Here is a 17,108-nt window from a genome sequence, read left to right as displayed (position 1 = left end):
TTGTGTAGTTTTCTGTGTTTCATTAAACACCTTAAAAATCTTGCAATGCTCTCTCATAAAAAATAGGAAAATATTATCTTTAAAGACAGCTTGTTTAAATTATAATTCAAAATAAATAATTTCGCATAAAAAACTGCATTACTCATTACATAACCTAGCATCTTTATAAAATATTTGTTAAAATTAAGTTGAAAAAAAGGAAAGCAAAAAAAAAAATTAAAAAAATAAAGCAAAAGGAAAGAAAACAATTATAAAACAAAAACTCTGTTTAACATTTTGTTTTCGAATTTTTTCTTTTTATTTTCAAACACGAACAATTTTGATCGTAGTTTACAATTTTTATCAGATTTTTTCTTTCTTTCACTTACAATATACTGGATTTTTTTCCGTGTTATCTTTTCAGTTGGTACAAATTTAGTATTCACCAGACTTTCGAATTAGTCAAAAAACAAAAAATATATGTTTTTTTTTTTTTAGAATAGAGATTGTAATTCTTATAAAACAGTATAACGCATCTCTATAAATATTTTTCTAACCCATTTGTATGATAGAACTCGAACACAAGAATTAAATTTAAATTAAAATTCTAGGTCAAATTAAATTTTTTTCTAAATCAATATAAATGTACTTTTACAGTGTAACTAATGTTACTACAACAGGGTTCCAAATTTAACTTTATTTGCAACAACAAAATACTTCTAAACATTTTGCAACAATCTAAAGTACTTTTAAGCGTTTTTTCAATCTAAATTTTGTAAAGCTATAACAAATTTTTATTTTTCTAATTTTTATAACTAATTTTTATTATGCTAATTTTTATTTACATTTAATAAGCTGTAAAAGCATAAACTGTAGAACTCAATAAACTTTAATTCTTAACCTTTCTTAAAAAAACGGTGATTCAAACACATTTGTACAAAAGAGAATTTTTTGAATTGTACATAAATATTTAAAATATTAAACTATGTAGTATTTTATTTTTCAATCTACAATTAGTAAACATATTTATGTATACTACTAATATATTTTAAATTCTAAAGATTTTATAACAGCATTAAGTGCTTTTGAATAATTTTCAACTTAAATTTAATAAACTACAGTTCTTACACTTTACTTCTCAATAATTAGTTTTGTTTTTAAATTATACATGAATATTCAAAATTAAATAAACTGATATTTAATTCTCAATCTATAGTTAGTAAATTTATAAATGTACACAATTATTATGTTTGAACTACTATACCTTTTAAAGCAATACAAAATATTTCTGGAAAAAAATTCATGATCTCTATAAAATTATAACTAAATACAACAAATAAACAATAGTTCACACTTAACTAATTAACTACTTTATTTTTAGTTCTTTAATGTACACGCTAAGTACTTCTAATAAAGTTGTTCTAACGTAATTAAAAAGTAAATGTTGTTTTAAGTCCTATTTAAATATTTAAAATTAAATATTTTCCAATTAAAAGCTAGTAAACTCATAATATATACAACTAAAAAGCTTGACCTTCAGAACATTTTATAACAATATGAAGTATTTGAAGGCAATTTTTATATATTGGTAAGTCAACAAAACTATAATTGTATTTAATTAATGAATTATGTATATCAATATACTAACTTTAATTACTTGTAATTAACTTTGAAAGTGTATTTCTTACACTTTACTTCTTAACAATCAGTTCAAGGTTATTTTTAAAATAAAGTCTTACTGACTGATGGATTTTAAACATAGTTCCTAACCCTGAGGTTATTTATTTAAATTGATTTTAATTAGGGGTCGGGAGGAGGGAGGAATAATAGCTAAAATAGCTAAAAGCTAGGTCTAAATTTGAGTGAAAAAACAAATATTTGTGAAAGAACTAAGTCTGGGAAAATAAATATTTCACGGAATCTAAATTATAAATAAATATTTAAAATTAAATGAAATGGTACATTATTTTCTAAACTAATTACTGCATGCTGTAAAACAGATTATATAGACACTACTAGTAAGTTTTAACTTCTAAACATTATACAGCAATCTAAAGTTCTAATGGACAATGCTTCAATCTAATGTTAGTAAAACTACAACTATACAAAATTAATGAGTTATATTTATATAAACCTACTCAATTAACTCAGAAACTAAATAAATTATAGTTCTTATACCTTAATTTTAAACAGTTTGTTCAAATTTCATAGCACAGTTGAAAATAAATAAAGGCTTTAAATTATATTCAAAATATTCCGAATTAAATAAACTAATATTTGATTTTTCAATCTGAAATTATTAAAACTCTATGCTTGGATTCCTGAACATTTTAAAACAACACGGAGTACTCCTGAACAATTTTTTAGTCTCAAGTTAGTGTAACTTTAATTAATTAATTACATTTCATTTGTAAAACCAATAAAATGTATTAACAGTAGTTTTTGCGAATTTATGTATGTATATTTTGCTTGGATTAAATAAGATTTAAAATATAAATAAATATTTAAAATTAAAGTTACTGGTACTTATTTTTTCATCTGAAATTAATAAAGGGAGATATATTTTTAAATGTTCCTCTAGTTTTTATTTATATACTAAGTGCATCATATTTCGATTTACCGAATTTTCAGTTATAAATAAATAATTAAAATCATATATCAACTGGTAATTTATAATTCCATCTAAAGTTAATAAAAGGAGAAATGATATTTAATTTACCTCTTGTTCTTTACTTCTAAATTCTAATAAGCAATATAGAATCTAAAAAATAGTGAATAGTGAAAATTATAGTCTGTCTGGTTTATATGACGAAGAGTTTCAATATTATCAAGAACTATTCATCGATAACTAACGATTACAACAGGTAGAGAAGCAAAACAGTTTTTATCGCCGGAAATGCATATCTTTTAAGCAAAAAAAAAAAATTGAACCTGAAACATGTGGTCTCGTGATTGTTACATAATTAATACTTTCTTTCAATAAAAATTACGTTGAATGTTTGATCTTTGGAACCATATCAGAAAAAAAAACATTCTTATTTCAAAAACAATATCAAGCATTTCGAAAGAAAATAAAAAGGATAGAAAAGATTTCGTTCTATCCGAACAAAAAAAAAGCATAAAAATGTGCTTATAATATATTGCGACGTAAAAATATAATCAATTCAGAAAACAGATATAGAAAGGATGAATAAAAATATTTGTTTTTCAATATGACTTATTTTAATATTCTAGAAATCATAAGAATCGACATTGATAATATAATGTGCTTATTATGTATTGCGACGTAAGAACATAATCAATTCAGAAAACAGGTATAGAAATGATGAATAAAAATATATGTTTTTCCATATGATTTATTTTAATATTCTAGAAATCAAAACGACCTTGATAGAATAGAAAAGTTGTTATTCAACAAACATATATACAAACAACATTAAAATGTATTATGATGTAAAAATATAAATAATTCGGAAAACAGATACAGAATTGATGAAGAATGAAAATATATGTTTTTCCACATGGTTTATTTTAATATATTAAAAAATCAAAACGACCTTGATAGAATAGAAAACTTGTTATTCAACAAACATATATACAAACAACATTAAAATGTGCTTAAAACGTATTATGATGCAAAAATATAATCAATTCGGAAAACAGATACAGAGTTGATGATGAATAGAAATGTATGTTTTTCCATATGATTCATTTTAATATTCTAGAAATCATAAAAATCGACCTTGATAAAATAGAAAACTTGCTATTCAAAAACATATATACAAACAACATTAAAAAGTGCTTAAAACGTATTATGATGTAAAAATATAATCAATTCAGAAAACAGATACAGAATTAATGAAGAATAAAAATATATGTTTTTCCATATGGTTTATTTTAGTATATTAGAAGTCATAGAAAAACGACCCTGATAAAATAGAAAACTTGCTATTCAAAAACATATATACAAACAACATTAAAATGTGCTTAAAACGTATTATGATGTAAAAATATAATCAATTCAGAAAACAGATACAGAATTAATGAAGAATAAAAATATATGTTTTTCCATATGGTTTATTTTAATATACTAGAAATCATAAAAAAGCGACCTTGATAAAATAGAAAACTATAATACATTATTTATTCAACAAACATATAAACAAACAACTTAAAAATGTGCTTAAAATGTATTATGATGCAAACATAGAATCAATTCAGAAAACAGATCATAGAATTGATGAAGAATTAAAAATATTTGTTTTTCCGTATGGTTTATTTTAATATTTTAGAAGTCATAAAAAACGATATTGATAAAATAAATAATTTGTTATTCCAAATATTAGGGGACCGGAAAGTAACGTCGTTTCGGCTTATTAAATATTCGTTAGTCTTAAAAACCAATTCATTTTTTTCGATTCATTTTCGATCCAGCATTGAAAGATTGTTGCTAACGAGGATGAATAAATACATTGTTTATTAAAAATAAAATCTTGATAACAGATATCAAATGCACCGAAACAACATTACTTTCCGGTCCCTCTAACATTTCGTTTTATAGAAAAAAATATTTTTTATTAGTTATATTTAAAAACTATTATGTGCAAACATGTGCTCGGCGCTACTGTTTGAATAAAATTAATAACATTGATTGGAGTCATCAGTACAGCAAGGATTCATAACTGATTTTGATTTGGGATAGGGGGCAGATTATGGCAATTTCTGGCAACAATTCCTATGAGTAAAAATTTAAAATTGTTTTTATGGGGGGGAGGATGAAGCTCAGAGTAATTTCTGTAAGCAATGTCAGCAAGTGAGAGTTTAAACTGCGTTGGAAGGTGATTGAAAAGTAATTTTTAGCTACTATTTTTTTTTAATTTAAAGCGAAAAGGCTATTTCTGGTGGTTTTTTCATCTCTTTTATTTATTTATTTTTTCAAGGGGAAACCGAGAAATTTACGGAAAGTTTCCCTATGAATAAGAATGCAAAATTGCACTGCAAATGGATGAGAGGTACATTTTAGTTATTGTAAACAAATGTAATGCTGAAAACGCTATTTCGAGGTTATTATGTATATTAGGTAGCTACTTAATTGAGGTTACTATTATGGTTATTGTTTTTTATGTATTTTATCCCGTGGTTTATTTTATTTCAAAGGAATTTAGAAAATTGTAATAAAAATCAGTTTCTATCCACTTCGTAAAAAATTGCCATCGTATCCAGTGCTACTGAAGCCAGTGATGTTTAATTGCGTTAATGGATACTACTGGCACTGTAGCAATAAATACTGTGGGCATCTAATATACTAATATATGTAAATCTGTCACTGTGATACTAGGTTTTTACTGTCTCCTTCAAACGGCTGAAAACTACTTGCAATTTGTAATATTAAAATAAATGTTTGCAGTCCCTGACGAAATTATTAGACTCTGAAAGATTCCATGCAAAATCTTAATTATCAGGTGATACTATACAGCTTTATTGTTTTTTACGCGACTGAAACCGGCTTATGAAGCCCGGTGCCACAGGTCCTGGGTTCGATCCTCGGTCCGGGCAAGGGTGACTCAGCCTTTCTTCCCTTCAGTGGGTCGATAAATGAGTACCAAGCATGCTTGGGAACTAAACACTGGGGGATCCGGTTCGGCTGACCACCTGACCGGAACATCTGCACCAGCACCCCAGAGCCCAAGGTCAAGTAAACTGAGATGGGCACAGTAGGCCTTGGCCCTCTTTGGGCTGTCGCGCCACTGAGTTTAGTTTAGTTATTTATAAACCGGCTTACACTTGTTTACTTTCGTGCATCAATTGGTTTTAGACGATATATAATATAAATCCGATGATTGAAAAAATTAGACGATACATTACTTTAATATGGAATATTTATTATATCAGGTATTATATTAGTATATTTAAATAATTAGACCAAAATATTTGACTCACTGTAGTGTTCTAATAATAGCATGTTTTGTACCAGTTCATATGCAATACTTTTATATTTAAACGTAAATGGAATGGGTTTTTATTCGGGAGATTTTTTGTACACTTCCTATTTGTGTTTATTTTTACCGTATTGCATTACAATGTTATCCAATTGCTGCACGAACATAATCAAGTGTCAACTGGTTTTATCAGCGTAAAAACAATAATGCTGTATAGTGCATCACCTGATTATTCAGATTTTTCATAGAATCTTATAGCGCGTCTAATAATTTGGCTAGGGATTGTCAAAAGACCTGGGTAAATGCAGGGACTGGTTGACATTTAATAAATAAGATGAGTAAATTAACTTTAAAGTTTGTAGGTATCTTTCTCTTCCTTGAGCGTGAGAAAATATAGATTAATTCTTGTCTGCCAACTTTTACTTGGCGTGTCCTATAAATCTACAACACCTGACGTACTTCCCTTTGTCAACAGTGACGTAGGCTCTTTGAAAATCTTCCATGAAGTAAAATAAAAAGCCACAGTGTGTCTTTTACAAGGAACACTATTTAAATAGTATCGCTCCGTAAAAAAAAATACCTGGACTGCAGAACAAATAAATAGCTTACACATATAAACAATTATTAAATTTATTTTTAAATCTCCAATTCGGCGAGATATTTCAGCCTAGATTAGATTAGAGCCTAGACGAAAAGTAATGAAATTTTTAAAAATTTTAAACTTTTGATAAACCCAGACAATGCAGATATTTTTTAAAATTTTTATATTATATAAGCGTTGTTGAACAGTCGGTCCAATTTTTGGGTTTGCGAATACTAATGTAATTTTGAACCCAATCCAGAAGGCAAGGGAACTCCTGGATCAAGTGCTGGAAGAAATTGGCCTTCATGGAGGACTTTTTGATGGAACTAACAGGCATTTGCATTACATGGAAAGGAAGACCACGAGAACCTCCCACGGTTAGCCTGACTGCAAGAGGACTCTAACCCATGATCCGTCTACCATTGAGGATATTTTACGTCAGCATGGTGGTCGGTGCGATCCGGGTGCGGAATTCGCATATACCAGCTGTCGCTGGGATCGAACCCGGGTCACCTCATTGGGAGGCGAGCGCTTTATCTCCAGAGCCACCACGGCTCCACTGATTACTCCCGGGTTTGATTCCGCCAAGTAATCATATTTATAAACTTATAGAAACTTACTTAATTTAGATACTTCTATTATACTAAGAAATTAGACTGTAAACGCTTTTTAGTTTTACAATATTGTATCTTTTCCTCAAATTGACATTTGGTCAGATTTTCATAACTGGTACAAAGAGGGCTGACAAGTGGGCAAATATTTACTTTTATGGCATGAATCACAGTTCAAACTTGCAACAGTTATAAAAATAGCTAATTATTCGCAGAATACCGACATTTCCTTCGAAAAACAATCTTAAAATTCACACTGTTAGCGTTTTAATATGCTGCTAAAGGAAAAACTTTTTTAAGTCAAAGTTGTTGCCAAATGCTCTTGGAACATTCTGAAACTCAAAACAGACTCGAAGTTTGTTAATAAGTATCTTCATCAACGGACAACTGTGAAATTTTATGATTGTTATGAATTAAATTTTTATTAAAAAACAACGATTAAAATCGCAAATGGTAAAAAAAAAATAATTTTTAAATACTTAAAAATAATTTACTTGTTTCAATGTCGCAATGGTACATCTTCATCAGTAAGATGAAATGCAGAAATGGTAAAACAGATATTATTTAGTCCGACAATATCGCTTTAGTATGACGTAACTTATCTCGAATTAAATCATCTCAGTTTTATCATCCTGCCATTTGTCTTACTGATGAATGTGTGTACCATTAAAACAACAAAACACATAAAGATTTCAATAATAAAAAAAATTTACCGCTTATGATTTTAAACGTTTTTAGTAAAACAAATTTAACATTATTACAACTAATTTCTCTCATAAATGTTTAATAATGATAGTAAATGAATGTTTTATAAATTAGCATGTTAATAACATGACGTATGACGTAACTTATCTCGAATTAAATCATCTCAGTTTTACCATCCTGCCATTTATCCTACTGATGAAGGCGTACCATTAAAACACCGAAACGCGTAAAGATTTCAATAAAAAAAAATTTCACCGCTTATAATTTTAAACGTTTTTAGTAAAAAAAAATTACCATTATTATAACTAATTTCTCTCATGAATGTTTAATAAGGATAGTAAATGAATGTTTTATGAATTAGCATGTTAATTACATGACGTATGACGTAACTTATCTCGAATTAAATCATCTCAGTTTTACCATCCTGCCATTTATCCTACTGATGAAGGCGTACCATTAAAACACCGAAACGCGTAAAGATTTCAATAAAAAAAAATTTCACCGCTTATAATTTTAAACGTTTTTAGTAAAAAAAAATTACCATTATTATAACTAATTTCTCTCATGAATGTTTAATAAGGATAGTAAATGAATGTTTTATGAATTAGCATGTTAATTACATGACGTATGACGTAACTTATCTCGAATTAAATCATCTCAGTTTTACCATCCTGCCATTTATCCTACTAATGAAGGCGTACCATTAAAACACCGAAACGCGTAAAGATTTCAATAAAAAAAAATTTCCCGCTTATGATTTTAAACGTTTTTAGTAAAAAAAATTTACTATTATTACAACTAATTTCTCTCATGAATGTTTAATATGATAATAAATGAATGTTTCATAAATTAACATGTTAATTATATAGTAATGAATGTTTCATAGATAAAACTTAGATGTTTTATGGAGAATTGTTTCAAAAGTCCTTCAAAAGTTAAGACCTTAAGGGAATGATCTCTATGTATAAGTCGCTATGTTGATTAAATTTCCATAAATAGATAAAATATACTGATATTTAAAAAATTTCAAAGAAAAGGTAAGTTATCCACTCTTCCAAGATAAATAATTTTATCGTACATTGAACTTTAAATTCCACTTTGCACAGGTTTCATATCTCTTACACTTCATTTCAATTTTGTCTGTAGATTCGTTGTTGATGTCTGTAAAAATGTGCTGACAGTATTAAAATGCCATTGAATAACTCTTTTGTTAAAGTGTTTATTTTTAAAAACTCATTTATTATTTGTGCCTAGAATCTGAAACATTTTTCTCTGGGGTTATCGAAGCGTAATTTTAAACAAAATTATTTGTTCAAAGGCCGAAAATGCTATAACGTAACTTTTTTTTTATTTTTAAGTTAACCAAAAGTTGACGAAATTTGAATAAAAATGCATGATATTTTTTATTTATGTTTCCTGATCGTCTTACGCGTGCTTTTTCACGTTTTTATTCGATTTACTAGACATTTTTATTGGAATTAAAATTACTAAACTCATTTATTATTTGCGTCTAGAATCTGAAACACTTTTCTCTGGGGTTATCGAAGCGTAATTTTAAACAAAATTATTTGTTCAAAGGCCGAAAATGCTATAACGTAACTTTTATTTTTTATTTTTAAGTTAACCAAAAGTTGACGAAATTTGAATAAAAATGCATGATATTTTTTACTTATGTTTCCTGATCGTCTTACGCGTGCTTTTTCACGTTCTTATTCGATTTACTTGACATTTTTATTGGAATAAAAGTTACTAAACTCATTTATTATTTGCGTCTAGAATCTGAAACACTTTTCTCTGGGGTTATCGAAGCGTAATTTTAAACAAAATTATTTGTTCAAAGGCCAAAAATGCTATAACGTAACTTTTTTTTTATTTTTAAGTTAACCAAAAGTTGGCGAAATTTGAATAAAAATGCATGATATTTTTTTTTATGTTTCCTGATCGTCTTACGCGTGCTTTTTCACGTTTTTATTCGATTTACTAGACATTTTTATTTTTGGAATTAAAATTACTAATGCAAAAAATAGCAATTTTTTAAATAATCTTCATTTTATCAACGTCATTAGTACGTTAAAGATTTAATTACAATAAAGTTTTTGAAAAATTGCTAACATTTGAAGTATAAAAAGAAAAGGAAAAGTTGTGAAAGCTAAACTTTTTTAAATATTGAAATGAAGTAGAAATCACAAATTTTCCAAAATTTAACGAATTAAACTGAATGGTATCTATAAAAAGAATGAGATGGTTAAGAGAATAGAAAACACATAATTTAGCTATTAAAAATGCAATGAAAAAAATACAAACGAAGTTTCGTGCTATTTTATAAAGAGTCATGATTACTATATAATTGTTACTATCTCTATATAATTGTTACTGCTTCTAAATATTTCGGAATAGAAAGTAGAAAATCTATCAACAAATCTTTAATACGTGTCCCTAATAGTTACTTTATTTGATATTTTTCATATTCGAAGTTTTCGCTGAAGCAGTATTAACTCATTTATTTCCTTTGATTGAAAGGCTTGTCATTAAAAAATGTATTAGAAACAAAACGATTTAACTGATTTTTAATAAAATACTTATTTAAAAAAATTGATTGTTCTTTATTTTAATTGTTGTTCATACTAATTTATCTTAAACAAAAATGTTTAACAATAAGCGAAATGGCAATTGATGCCCTTAGACTAGGGTTTCTTAACCTGTGGTTCATGAACCCCTAAGGGGTCCATGAGTTATATTTTGGGGGTCCGCTGACTACTCCTAATTTTTAAAACGTTTGGAAACCTACCCATTGCTTGTAAAGCGAGATATGGCAGCTATAATTCCGTTTGCTACAGTGTATCTTTGCGAAACGGGATTTTCCACAATTGTGACAATAAAAACATAACATCGAAATCGATTGAATGTTGAAAATGATATGCCCGTTTGCTTTGTTGAAAACCATCCCCCAATTCAATTTGTTAAGTAAGGAAAAGCAGCAGCAACCTTCACATTAAAAATTTTAATTTTAAAAATTTTGTATACTACTAAAATAATAAAATTAAATGTTTTCTAATAATTGACGTTTTTTGCAATTATTTTTTTCACAGGGGGTTGGTCCGTGACATTTCAAAAAATTTTAAAAGGGGTCCATTATATCACAAAGGTTAAGGAACACTGCCTTAGACTAAGACCTGGCAAGCTCTCAGAAGAGAGCTATCTTATCAAAGACATAAGATAATGACCTTACTAGAGGCTAGCGTACCTTTAAACATTTTTTCAAAGAGATAAAAACTGGTACCTGTATTACTTTATAACTGATATTTATTTATGTGGAAATGAGACGTAGGGGAGAGTCGGGTAGCCCCGCCCAGCGGGTACCCCCGCCCACTGTCAATTTCATATGTATAGAATATTTTTTCAACTCAATGGGCCATCGGGCATAAATTGTTATATTAAAAAAAGATTATTTTCAAAGTTTCAAGTATTTATGCAGCTGTTAACATGGTAAACAATAGTTTTGAAAATATGTTGAATACAGTAGTCATGAAATTAAGAAAAATTGGTTGAATGTTTCGATTAAACTTCATTTTAATACTAAAAAAATAATTTTTTCTATACATACAGCATTAAAGTATGTAGTCTTAAGTTTAATTTGCACAAAGAAAGAAGTTTATATGTGAAAAATTGTTCGAGTAATTACAAATTTACAAAAAAATTGGATTTCGGGTAGCCCCGCTCACATGAATGTCGGGTATCAACGACCAATTTTATTTCGTCGATAAATGTACGGTTGCAAAGATTATTATTTTATTGCTTCAAATTTGAATGTTACATCCATTTTTAACAACAAATATTGTTGTTATTAAATGATTGTTATTAAATTATAGAATGCACTAAAAGTACATAAATATGTAATAAATAAAATAATTTTGTGATAAAAATGATAAACGAGGTTTACCTATTGTCAATGCATTGGTCAATTTCATTTACATCCGAAAAAACAGTCAAAAAACAAAATAATTTTTGTAACTGGGCGGGGCTACCCAACACATTTTGAAAAGAGCTGAAAAACATGTTTTTTAAAATTTCTATTTTTTTAAGTTAAACTATTCTTTTTTTGGTTTATTCTTTTTGCATTATTTAATTAGATGATAAAACAATAGAAACATACAAAAATATTGATTATTACTCAATATTATACAGAAATATAAGCAGTACTCCTTAAGTGAGCGCGGGGCTACCCGACTCTCCCCTAAGTATCAACCATAATACATAGATTTAATAAAATATTTATATTTTGATATGACATTACTGAATTGCCATAGTATAAGAGTCAAGCAGTTCTCAAAACTAGAAAATATCAAATTTTTCAAAACATAAAAGCCCTAATATTTCTTTTCCGGCACTTTGCAGACTTAAATTTAAAAAGAGTGATATATTTATTTAATTTATTTTTACTCTTTTTATAGAAATGAAATTAAACTATTTTAACCAATTAACCAAATTATTTTTTTAAGAAAATGTGAGGAAAGTGTGTTTCCGTTTACTTTTTCAATAAGGGCTCATAATTGTGTTCAACTCCATAATTCAAAATAGTAAGAGTTCTTCACCATTTCGTTGCCTTTTGACAATTCATAAAACTTTCCCTTATAGATAAGGAATTTTTTTTTATCCAATGGTGGCCTACTTATTGCGATAAGGAAACATAGTACGAAACAAACTTTTCATTCCCTTAGTTTTAGTCCCTTTATTCCCTTAGCGGGCCCTTAGTTTTAGTCAAAATTTTTGAACTTCAGCTGGATAGCTCGACTGTTAATATTGTATGAAGCAACGTGCCTAAATAAGACTTTTATAAGTGAATTCAGGGTTAAAATAGTTCCCATAAAAAATGTTAAAATATTTATGTTAGTGACTAACTACTTCTGCTTTTGAGAGAATTGTGGTTTTCATATTTCCACAACTGCAGATTTGTGATTTCATTTTTTAGTTACTTGTTGTAATAAATTATTACGAATGAAATTTATCATATTAACGCCTCTTTTTCCATCTACATAAATCGCTTTATTTCGCGTAATTAGAATGGCAACAAATTATACAATTAAAGTTAACAACAGTGAAAATGTTTAATAACTTTTCTTTTAAAGAGACAAAATGTATATTTTTTATTTCGTTTAAGATTTGTCTAGTTTACTCCTACGACAACAAAATAACACCTACGACACATGAGTAGTTGTATAAATTGAGTTAAAATATGCCAAAGAAAAGATAAATAGATAGAATAACAAAAAATATAAACCTACTGCAATATAAAATATTAAGTGATCTTGTATTAGTACTATTCCCGAAGGTACAAGGTATAAAGCTTAAAGAAAAAGCGCTGAATAAAAAAAGCAAGTTTATTCCTTATAAAGCGTCTGTTTTACAGTATGATAAAATATGAAATTAAAAGTGAAAGCTTCAGGTATTTTTTATGATCATTTGATGTAAATACTAAAAATACTGACTTACTTTTCAATCAAGTACATAGATTCTTTCAGATATAAGTATGATACAAAATGTAAATAACATTTATCTAACCTTTACAACTACACTAAAAAGGGTTGTCTTTTTTTTAAAAAAAAATAAAAACATCCACCTTTTATGAAAAATCTGGTTTCAATCCAACACTTGTTCGAATTTGAAGGGAAGCCAAATTATATATATATATATTAAATGATCGCATTTTGCTTGATCCAAAGTAAACTTGAGAGTGGATGTAAGCACATTAATTAAACGGGAGAAATTTACGGACTTATATCTCTCAAAGAAATCTTTTAAAAATAGTGATGGAGTAATAATAAATTTTAATGAGAAAGAAGGTAAATAGAAGGAAAAAAACAACATTAAAACCCCACTTTTTCATGAAGAATTTTGGGTATTCTCCTTGGATATATCAAAAATTTCAATTCTTAAAACGTCTGCCATTGAAATGCCTGTAACTGATCAAAACTTCATATTAATTAACAATATTTTCCTTAAAATCCATCAGAACTTTCATGATTCTGAAAGAGAACAAAAGTGTGATTGCCACTAATTAAATTCGTTTTGATCAGTACTTAACATTTAATTAATAAGACGTTTATATTTTTCTTTATTTTATACACCATGAATTGAATTATAATTTGAATACTTAAAGTAAAACCACGCATGTAATGGTAGGGTTCAATTCTTTGAAAACATCTGCTATTTGCGGATACAACAACTTTAATTTTTTACTAAGGGGCTAAAAAATTTCGTCCGGAATAGCGGTCAAAATTTTTTTAAATAACTTCTATTGCAGATTTCATGCACAGTCTCTATTACAGACAATGTTCTTTAAACTTATGTTAACTTATGTTAAACTTATGTCTTTAAACTTATGAGTTAACCCCTTAACTTGTGCGCTTGAGTTAATTCGAGCGCGCTAAACAGGGGGACACTCGAGATAATTTAAGCGGCATTGTATTTTATGCTGCTATAATTTTTCACACTCGAATAAAATTTAGAATTGAAAATAACAATGTGGAAGCTAAGAAAGAAAATAGTTTTACTAATATTTATCATTTACATAGGATGGTAAGCTATAACATTTATTTATTCAAAAATAAAATATACAGAGATGGCAACTTGCTCCAAACAGCAAATATATATTTTAAAGTGGTAGTTTATCAATTGTGATTTTTGGTTTAATAAATTCAATTTAGCAGATTTTTATCCACCACTATTTCTAAATAATTCGTAGGTTTATATCATTCACCACTGTATAGTACTTATGTCATGCTAAACCTTTCAAAAATCAAGCAAAAATAGTCAAATACTTGCAAAATATACTTCGTAGTTATTTACCATTTTTTTAAATTATTTTGGCGTGCCCGGAGCAGTTGGCATCTCTGAATATAGCATTTTTCCATGGAACAAAAGCACAGTGTATCAAAATTGTCCACCAAAAGAAAAGACAATGTTCCAAAGTGTGTTTTTTTACGCAAAAAAAACTCTTTTTGGCCGGGTTTTTTTTTTTCAAAAAATCTGTTTGTTAAGAGGTTAAAAACAGGCTCTGGTTACTTACGTTCTCTTTTAACTTCTGGCCGGTTTTTTCAAAAATTCTGTTCGTTAAGGGGCTAAAAACAGGCTCTGGTTACTTACGTTCTCTTTTAACTTCCTAACTGTTCTGAGTTATAGGCATGTTCCATCAACTTATGTTTTCCTTTAACTTTAGTTCTGAGTTACATACACGTTCTGCTGATATATGTTATCTTTTTACGTGTGTTCTGTTCGGAGTTAAGACATGCTCTTTTAACTTATGTTCTCTTATAACTTATAAACTTATATTCTGTTTTGGGTTGCAGATATCTTTTGTGGTTTTGTTTTGTGTTTTCTTTGATTATCTAGTTAAACTACATGTGTTATAATGCAATTGGATGAATGCAGTTTGAATAGCATAGTCGATCTTAAAAGTAATAATAATGATTAAATAGTTGAGTGGAGCAATTAAAGTAAAATTGAGTAAAGTAGTTTTAAATTATTTATGTTTTTGCAACAGAAAATAAAGATTACGCTTTGCTTTTATTTCATATCTTCAAGCTTCTAATTACAAAAATCTTCCTCTAAATCTTCCTCATTACAGCTAATGACATGATAACGTTCGAAATTTCGATGCTTAATTTGTTGCCACAAAACTGTTTTTCTAAGGTTATTCACCTATAAAAATTTTCCGTTTAAAATGGAGTTGGAATATTTTTTCCCTATAATAATTAGTTTGTTAGAGAATATAAATTTTATTAAAAACTAATGAAAAAAATATTACAATATAATGCAAATAATTCATGTCTTGAAAATAAAATTTTTGCTGAATATAGTTCGATGATAAGCTATGAATATATTTGATTAATAATAGAATGTATGCAAACTAATTTATTGATTTATAAATATATATTAAAAAATTTAACTTTATTATGATATATTAGTACTTTTACAGCGATATAGTATATTAAAAGTATCAGTTTGTAAATAAAAATATCAGTTTGTACTGATTAGAATTGACACCACGCAAGGCTGACTCATGTAGCTATGAATTTGAGAAGGGTTTTTCTTTCGGCGAAAACCTTGCTTCTAATGATAGATACCTTTTGTTGTACTGTTATACGATAGATTAGTACTGCTATAGTGATTTGTATGATTGTATTCATATAGAAAGGAATTCAATCATGCAAATCACTTTGAGCGCTAAAAATTCGAATGAAAAATGAAGATAAAACAAAGGAAAATTATAGACATATGAAAAAGGGGGTAATAATAATGAAAAAAAAATAACAAACAACTGAAGAAAAAAGGATGAAATTTTTTTAAAAAGTCCGCAAAATAAAAGATATAATCTTTTCATCAGCCCACACGATTATATGCTCAAAAAAGAGTGCTTTCTGATATTGTACCAATATAGCAAAAGCAAAATATATTAATACAATAGTGTGAGGAGCACTCAAAAAAAACATTTCTTTTTTTTTTACAAAAATTACAACAAATAAAATAGAACACAATAAGTAAAAATAACACGTAAAAACGGAAAATAAAGTAAAAGAAAAAATAGTATAAAACAAAATCTGTAAAGCGAGTAGAGAAATCAGATGTACTTAAATGAACGGGAAATTTTTCAAGAATGATTTAAAAATATTTTCGCAACAAGATTGCCAGATTGCAAAATATGAAAACAAAAGCGCAAATTAAGTGTGACTAGAGGGGTTTTGTTTCGGATATAATCGTGTGGGCTGATGAAAAGATTATATCTTTTATCTTCCGGATTTTTTAAAAAAATGTCATCCTTTTTTTTTTTTTTTTCCATTATTATTCCCCCCTTTTTTCATATGTCTATAATTTTCCTTTGTTTATCTTCATTTTGAACTTATCTAATGAGTTCAGTTTACTTGCAGTATCGTTTCTGTATCGTTTTTCTTAACTTTCTTCGTGTTTTCTTGTATTTATTTATTTTGTTGTATATATATATATCTATATATATATGGGTCATTCTCACAAAAACAGTCATTTTCATGTCCCCAGTATATTTTATGTTTGTTTTACAGCTTACGAAAAAAAATTATTCAGGGAAAGTGTCCTTCAGAATGCAAGCTAACAAAAGAATAAAAATAAAATTATCAATTTTTATTTTTTATTTATTTTAGGTAATTAAAATATACCAATATGTCATTCCCTCACTTGTCCCCACTGCTGATTTAAAAAAAGAAAAAAATTGTTTCTGAAATAAGAAAAAAATTTTACAAATAAGTGACCCTCTTACCC

At 27.5% G+C, this 17,108-nt stretch overlaps 1 protein-coding gene across 4 annotated transcripts in view; it reads right to left on the bottom strand.

Annotated features, from left to right (window-relative positions):
• The window catches only part of LOC107436851 (alpha-tocopherol transfer protein-like), a 125,641-nt gene that overhangs the window by 20,255 nt on the left and 88,278 nt on the right, over positions 1-17,108 (bottom strand). Inside the window, exon 1 of one of the 4 annotated variants that reach the window (XM_071185266.1) lies at positions 2,699-2,858. The exons of the other annotated variants lie outside the window; for them this stretch is intronic. The gene's annotated coding sequence lies outside the window, so the exon portion shown is untranslated. Of the gene's footprint in view, positions 1-2,698; positions 2,859-17,108 lie in introns of those variants that run through there. 4 annotated transcript variants of the gene reach the window in all.

The sequence above is a fragment of the Parasteatoda tepidariorum genome, chromosome 9 (genome assembly GCF_043381705.1).
Source record: "Parasteatoda tepidariorum isolate YZ-2023 chromosome 9, CAS_Ptep_4.0, whole genome shotgun sequence".
Lineage (NCBI taxonomy): Eukaryota > Metazoa > Arthropoda > Arachnida > Araneae > Theridiidae > Parasteatoda > Parasteatoda tepidariorum.
Note: the sequence above shows the minus strand (reverse complement) of the source record. Positions and strands in the feature narration are given on the sequence as shown.